The sequence below is a fragment of the Saccopteryx leptura genome, chromosome 1 (genome assembly GCF_036850995.1).
Source record: "Saccopteryx leptura isolate mSacLep1 chromosome 1, mSacLep1_pri_phased_curated, whole genome shotgun sequence".
In the NCBI taxonomy this organism is placed as follows: Eukaryota; Metazoa; Chordata; class Mammalia; order Chiroptera; family Emballonuridae; genus Saccopteryx; species Saccopteryx leptura.
The window spans coordinates 308,524,298-308,532,646 of record NC_089503.1 but is presented as its reverse complement, the minus strand read 5'-3'; the positions used below and the strand labels follow the sequence as shown (position 1 = coordinate 308,532,646).

At 44.4% G+C, this 8,349-nt stretch overlaps 1 pseudogene; it reads left to right on the top strand.

Moving 5' to 3' along the window:
* The first annotated feature begins 5,128 nt into the window (after window positions 1-5,128).
* On the top strand, window positions 5,129-5,374 carry LOC136388395 (cytochrome c oxidase subunit 7B2, mitochondrial-like; annotated as a pseudogene).
* The last annotated feature ends 2,975 nt before the right edge of the window (window positions 5,375-8,349 follow it).

Sequence of the window (8,349 nt, the reverse complement as noted above, 5' to 3'; positions counted from 1 at the left end):
ACTTACACCCACACTGTCTGTTCTGTGCTGTGGGTCTGAGTGGGTGGAAGAATTGCAGGAGAAAGACAAGAGACTAGGAAGTATGTCTTTGATAGAAGAAGCTTCCATCCCTGTTGTAGTTGGGTTTCTGCAAAACAGACCCTGATCCAGGGATTTGAGTGTAGTGCTTTATTTGGGTTTGATCCTAGGAAGCATAGTGGGGAAGGAAGAAAAGAGAGGAAAAGCTACATTAATGAGCCAGTTACCAATGTGAGGAACTGGGCTCATTCCCATTGCGGGCCCTCTGAGAGACCGTGTAGAAATATCTTGAAGTTGTTCTACTGAGAGATGAGGAAGGTGGAGAATTTTTTTAATGTTTATTTTATTAATGTTAGATAGAGAAGAAGAGAGAGAGAGAAACATCATGTTCCTGTATGTGTTCTCAATGGAGATTGAACTGGCAACCTCCATGCTTTGGGATAATGCTCTAACCAACTGAGCCAACCAGCCAGGGTAAAGGTGGGGAATTTATACACCAAATCCTCTCCCTCCTTGATCAATGGATGCCCCTGGGGTTGTTCCTGGAATCCTTGGCTCCATGGCCAAGCATGTTTCTGCAGCCAAAGAAAACCCTCCCGGCAGATGTCTGAGTTAAGAAACAGGTGACATTTGTGGAATATGTTGGAACTACAGAATGCATGGATGACTTCCACGATAGGCCAAGGGGATATTCAAGTGGCAATAGCACCTGCTGCTATTCCTTTGGTCTTTGGGTACAGAATGGGAAAAGTGAATCCCACATTTTTTGTTTTCCCCTGGGAGAAGGAATGCAGTAGATTGTATTATTATTTAGAAATATTCAGTGCTTCTGCCTTCAGAAGGATTATACACCTCCACTTCATTGAGAGCAGGCTTGGTCATGTAACTTGCCTTGGCCCATGGAGTGAGAGGGTACAGGTGTGTCCCTTCCACCATGTGGTCCACCATCTTCCCCCTTTTCTCTCTGCCACAGGCCAGCACAGACCTACCTTGGAGATAATGCGGGTTCATTGTAGACCAGGGGTCCCCAAACTTTTTACATAGAGGGCCAGTTCACTGTCCCTCAGACAGTTGGAGGGCCAGACTATAAAAAAAAGTATGAACAAATCCCTATGCACAATGCACATATCTTATTTTAAAGTAAAAAAACAAAACGGGAATAAATACAATATTTAAAATAAAGAACAAGTAAATTTAAATCAACAAACTGACCAGTATTTCAGTGGGAACTATGCTCCTCTCACTGACCACCAATGAAAGAGATGCCCCTTCCGGAAGTGCAGCGGGGGCCGGATAAATGGCCTCAGGGGGCCGCATGCGGCCCGTGGGCCGTAGTTTGGGGACCCCTGTTGTAGACCATTACAGTAAAGTGAACGTTACAATAAAGTGAGTCACATGAATTTTGGGGTTTTCCAGTGCATATGAAAGCCATGTTTAGGCCTTGGCAGGTTGGCTCAGTGGTAGAGTGTCGCCCTGGTGTGTGGATGTCCCAGGTTTGATTCCCGGTCAGGGCACACAAGAGGTGACCATTTGCTTCTCTCCCCTCCCTCACCCCGTTGTCTTTCTCTCTCTTCCCTTCCTGCAGCCATGTCTCCATTGGTTCCAGTTCATCAGCCCAGGCACTGAAAATGGTTCAGTGGAGCCTCCGCTTGAGGTGCTAAAAATAGCTTGGTTGGGAGCATGGTACCAGATGGACAGAGCATCAGCCCTAGATGGGGGTTGCTGGGTGAATCCTGGTCAAGGAGCATGTAGAAGTCTGTTTCACTATCTCCCCTCCTCTCACTTAAAAAGAAAGAAAGAAAGAAAGAAAGAAAGAAAGAAAGAAAGAAAGAAAGAAAGAAAGAGAAAACTGTGTTTACACTATACTGAAGTCTTCTAAGTGTGCAAAAGCATTATGTCTAAAAATGTACATACCTTAATTTAAAATGATTTTTTTGCTAAAAAAATTTCTAACCATCATTTGAGCCTTCAGCAAGTTATAGTGTTTTTGCTGGTGGGGGGCAGCTATTGCCTCCATCTGGATGGCTGCTGACTGGTCAGGTGGTGGCTGCTATAGGCTGGGTGGGTGGCTGTGGGAATTTCTTAAACTAAGACAACAATAAAGTGTGCTGCATTGGTTGACTCTACTGTGAGTAAAATGCTATTTGATAGAACTTCTTTCAAATTTGAGTCAATCCTCGCAAGCCTACTGCTACTTTATCAACTAAATTTATGTAATATTGTAAATTCTTTGTTCTCATTTCAACAATCTTCGCAGCATTGATACCAGGGTAGATTTTATCTGTAGAAACTACTTTCTTTGCTCATCCATAATAGACAACTCATCACCCATTACACTTTGATCATGAGATTGCAGCAATTCAGTCACATCTTTTTTTTTAATAAATTTTTATTAATTTTAATGGGGCGACATCAATAAATCAGGGTACATATATTCAAAGAAAACATGTCCAGGTTATCTTGTCATTCAACCATGTTGCATACCCATCACCCAAGGTCAGACTGTCCTCCGTCACCTTCTATCTAATTTTCTTTGTGCCCCTCCCCCTCTCCCTCCTTCCCTCCCCCCGCACCCCGTAACCACCACACTCTTGTCCATGTCTCTTAGTCTTGTTTTTATGTCCCACCAATGTATGGAATCCTGCAGTTCTTGTTTTTTTCTGATTTACTTATTTCACTCCGTATAATGTTATCAAGATCCCATCATTTTGTTGTAAATGATCTGATGTCATCATTTCTTATGGCTGAATAGCAGGGGTCCCCAAACTTTTTACACAGGGGGCCAGTTCACTGTCCCTCAGACTGCTGGAGGGCCGGACTATAAAAAAAACTATGAACAAATCTCTATGCACACTGCACATATCTTATTTTAAAGTAAAAAAAAAAAAACCGGAACAAATACAGTATTTAAAATAAAGAACAAGTAAATTTAAATCAACAAACTGACCAGTATTTCAATGGGAACTATGGGCCTGCTTTTGGCTAGTGAGATGGTCAATGTCCGGTTCCATATTTGTCACTGCTAGCCATAACAAGTGATATGACGTGCTTCAGGAGCCGTGACGCATGCGTCCTGCGTCACCGGAAGTAGTACTGTATGTGAGCGACGCCACGCTTTGCGGTACCACCACATACATCCTGTGCTCCTCTCACTGACCACCAATGAAAGAGGTGGCCCTTCTGGAAGTACAGTGGGGGCCGGATAAATGGCCTCAGGGGGCCGCATGTGGCCCACGGACCGTAGTTTGGAGACCCCTGCTGAATAGTATACCATGGTGTATATGTGCCACATCTTTCCCCCCCCCCCTTTTTCCTTTGCATTTCTCTGAAGCTGGAAACGGGGAGAGACAGACGGACTCCCGCATACGCCTGACCGGGATCCACCCGGCACATCCACCAGGGGCGACACTCTGCCCACCAGGGGGCGACGCTCTGCCCCTCCGGGATGGTGCTCCGTCATGACCAGAGCCACTCCAGCGCCTAGGGCAGAGGCCAAGGAGCCATCCCCAGCGCCCAGGCCATCTTTGCTCCAATGGAGCCCCGGCTGCGGGAAGGGAAGAGAGAGACAGAGAGGAAGGAGAGGGGGAGGGGTGGAGAAGCAGATGGGCGCCTCTCCTGTATGTCCTGGCCGGGAACCGAACCTGGGACCCCTGCACTCCAGGCCGACGCTCCACCACTGAGCCAACCGGCCAGGGCCTGTGCCACATCTTATTTATCCAGTGTTCTATTTTTTTTTATTAGTCTCGTTTTTTGGTGTTTTTTTTTTGGATTTTTCTGAAGCTGGAAACAGGGAGGCAGTCAGACAGACTCCCGCATGCGCCCGACCGGGATCCACCCGGCACGCCCACCAAGGGGCGATGCTCTGCCCATCTGGGATGTTGCTCCGCCTCTGCCAGAGCCATTCTAGTGCCTGAGGCAGAGGCCATGGAGCCACCCTCAGCGCCTGAGCCAACTTTGCTCCAGTGGAGCCTTGGCTGCGGGAGGGGAAGAGAGAGACAGAGAGGGAGGAGAGGGGGAGAGGTGGAGAAGCAGATAGGCGCTTCTCCTGTGTGCCCTGGCCGGAAATCAAAGCCCGGACTTCCGCATGCCAGGCCGATGCTCTACCACTGAGCCAACCGGCCAGGGCCAGAATTAGGCTTTGGTTAAGAGAACATTGAAACTGATTGATCTTCTATCCAGATCACCAAAACTTTCTCCATATCAGCAATAAGGCTGTTTGGCTTTCTTATCATTTGTGTTCACTGCCGAAGCTCTTTTAATTTCCTTCAAGAACTTTTCCTTTGCATTCACAACTTGGCTGTTTGGTTCAAGAGGCCTAGTTTTGGTTTTTAACATGCCTTCCTGGTTTTCAACATACCTACCTCATTAAACTTAATTATTTCTAGCTTTTGATTTTAAGTGAGAGATGTGTGACTCTTCCTTTCACTTGAACACTCGGAGACAATTGTAGGGTTATTAATTGACCTAATCTCAATATTATTGTTTCTCTGGGAATATGGAGGCTGGAGGTAGGGAGAGAGACAAGAGAATGGCTGGTCATCACAGCAATCAGAACATACACACCATTTACATTAAGTTCACTGTCTCATATGGGCAAGGTTCTTGGTGCCCCCAAACCATTACAATAGTAATATCAGAGATCACTGATCACAGATCACCACAGCACATATAATAATAAGAAGAAAATTTGAAATTCTATGAGAATAACCAAAATATGACACTGAGACATGAAATGAGCAAATGTTGTTGAAAAAATGGCATCAATAAGTTTTCTCACTGCGGGGTTGCCACAAACCTTCAATTTATAAAAAATGCAGTACAGGATTTGTGAAGCACAGTAAAGGAAAGCACAATTAAACAAAGTATGCCTGTAATGACAAAGTTGTGGACCAGTCTGGGTCTCTTCTCTCTTCTTCTTCCTCTCTCTTCCTCTCCTTCTTCCTCTCTGACATGTGAGGACACAGAAGGTAATAGTTTACAAGCCAGGAACAGGGCTCTCACCAGGAACCAAATCAGCCAGCACCCAGTCAGACATTCCAGCCTCCAGAACTGACTCTTTACAAGGAAACTGACCCGCAACTGCTATCAACTGCAATCCCATCACACCTTCATGATATTTCCCTTGGCTAGAAATATACTAAGAAGCCTCAAGTTTCGAAGTATTTAGCAAATATGGGTAAGGGAGAGCCACAGAAAACAATCCACAGATTTTCAAAACAAATATGGAAATGCTGTACTAGCTAGTGGAACCACTTACTGTGCTGTTGCATGGATATTTACAACCACACAGATTGGAATAGATTGGAACCTGTACCCTGCCAGCAGAGTCACACCAAAAGAGTAGAATGATGTGTAACCATCACAGCTGTTGAAATACAGTATTGTTTCAAAATCAACTTGTCATGTAAGCACTCTGCTGCTCATTTAAATATAGCATAATTTTAAAAATTAAAATACATTTGAAACCTTTAAAAGTTATTTAAAGTAGTCATTATAATGCCTGGACGCAAGGCTGTAACAGTGGGGATAGATTACAAAGGATTATGAAAAACAAATATTTGAAAGAATTTAAAAAGTAATAGTAAATGTCTTGGGTTTAACAGAATTGATAGGTTAATGGTTTTTTTCATTCAATCAGTCTTTACTTACTAAGTATCTCAATATTCTAGGTATTACGCCAGACCAGCTGAAAGAAGGAATTTGACATATCATTCTTGCTTTTTTCTACATCATTCTTCTTCAACATCAATCTTTAAATATTGTTCAAAGATAATACATTAAAGATAATAATCTTCTTAGAATTGATGTCATTTTATATGTCTTAAATTTCACAGATTTTATTTTTTTTATTATTTATTGATTTTTAGCAAGAGAGAGATGGAGGGACAGACAGACAGGAAGGGAGAGATGAGAAGCATAAACTCATAGTTGTGGCACCTTAGTTGTTCATTCATTGCTTTCTCATATGTGCCTTGACTAGGGGGTTACAACCAAGCCAGTGACCCCTTGCTCAAGCTAGTGACCTTGGGCTCATGCCAGCAACCTTGGGCTTCAAGGCAGTGAAGTTTTGGGATTAAGCCAGCAACCACGGGGTCATGTTTATGATCCCATGCTCAAGTCAGTGACCCTGCACTCAAGCTAGTGAGCCTGTGTTCAAGCTGGAAACCTTGAGGTTTTGAACCTGAGTCTTCAGCATCCTAGGCTGACGCTTAATCCACAGCACCACTGCCTGGTCAGGCTAATTTCACAGATTTTAATCAAAATGGTAAATCTTCTGACTTTCAATCTCTGATCTTTTGTGCATTATGAGAACAATATTTAGGTATTTTTATCAGTCCAAGTAAGTAAAATAAACTGCTGTAACACACACAACCCTAAACTGTACCACTTAATACAGCAGCAGCTCTTTATGCAACTTCTACTATAGCTCTCCTCCAATGGGTGACTCAGGCATCCAGGCTCCTTTCCTCTTGCGTTATTATTGGTTCATGGTCTCCATAGCTACAGTGGGGTGAAAAAGAGGGCTAGAGGATTGGTAGGGATGTTGTAGGGGCCTGGCCTGTAAATGAGCTCTATAACTTTTTCCCACATCCCATTGGCCAGAATGTTGTCACACATCCTCATTCTAACTGCCAAGGAGGCTGAGAACTTTCACCTTGTGTTCAAAGGAGGAGAAAAGTGCAGAGATGATCTTTGCCACAGGAATATTATCTTATGTTCTCTCTTCCCCCTCTCCAAAGTATCTTCCACTATCCCTACCCTCCTTTCCTTTCAGGATTAAAGCTTGTATGGAGGAAAGGCAAAGAGAGCAGAGTGAGCTTGAGCTTTTAAATTACCAAATAGACTTTGGAACACATGGCTTGAGAGGAAAGTCTCTGTTTTAAAAGCCTGGCCTTTTTAACTACCAAAGTCTTAATCCTATATGACTCTGGTCATCATATCCACACACTACAAAATTTAGAGATTTTTGCCAGCAGTATCTATTAGCACCAATTTTGTGCCATCCCCTGACTCCCACCCAGATGAGGCAATTGTGGCAAGGGCGAGAGAGAGAGAGAGAGAACAAGAGCTGAAGCCTTGTGGGGGGCTCTGGAGAACCCCTGCCACCTGCCCCCTTCTAGATGGAGCCTGGGGAGTAGAGAGGTGGAAACAGAGCTCCAGAAAGGTCTGACACCTGGAAGGAGAGGAGATCTGTGCCTTCCTTCCCATTAGAGGTCTTGGGGGCGCTCATTTGCAGTGTTCCCCTCCAGCAAGGATTTGAGAAGTAAGGATCTTCCTTAGTGTGTCTGCACAGCAGGGCCCAGAGACAGCTTCCCAGAGATTCCCAAGGCCCCAGAGCAGTGTGGAAGTAGCCAGGGTTTTTCTATGCCCTTGATAGAGTTGTGAAGCCCATAAGACAGAACCTTTCCTGGAGTGGCCCTGGGCAGGCTGTACTTGAGGTGAATCAATGACTTAGGAACAGATAAGATAGCTTAGTGGAGGCCAGTTAGGATCGATATGACAGCCAGACTGGGTCCCAGAGGAAGATACCTGAGCAGGTGCTGGCAGGGATAATGAAGACCCAATGTCTTGATACAACAAAGGTCCAGTAGCTTATGCCCCAGATGGAATGCAGGGTCATGATAGTTAAATTGTTTCAAAGAACAGGAAGTTAAACTTTTTTCATTCCCTCTTCCTTAGATTTGTACCCACCCAAACTAAAACACTCTAAAGACTCCAGAAAGCACAGTGAGGCATGGAAGGGGCAGTGGCCTTGGAGTAGGGGACTGGAATGCCTTTGACAGTAACCATGCTGTGGGACCTTGAGCCTATTGTTTCAACTCTTTGGAGTTCAGTTTTCTCATCTGTAAAATGAGATGTAACACTGGCCACCTCCTTGCAGATGTGCTGTGGGGAATAAGAGCAAGAAAAGAAAAGAAAAAGAAGAAGCACCTAGTTCAGGACTTGGTTCATAGTAGGGGCTTGGTGAACCTCTGAACTTCCCCTGCCTTTTCCTTCTAAGGTTATTTCCAATTTCAAAACATCATAATTCTTTGCGGAAAAGATGGATACACAAGCTTATGAATTCAGGGCCTGGAAAATAAAATAAAATGCCTTCCCCTACTCAGTAAGGAAGCAATAAAAACAGGGGGAGGCACAAAACAGACAATGAAAACTCAACTTGAAAGGGGGGTGTAGCGGACAGGGTGAGGGCGGCAACTGCACTAAATGAAAAACAACAACTCAATACCCTGCTATCATCCTTCATCAAACTACAGAAATAGAAACCAGACAAACACATTATGTGAAGGGCAAAAGGGTTGGCAAGGTTCTGGCCCATAGGAAAAACCC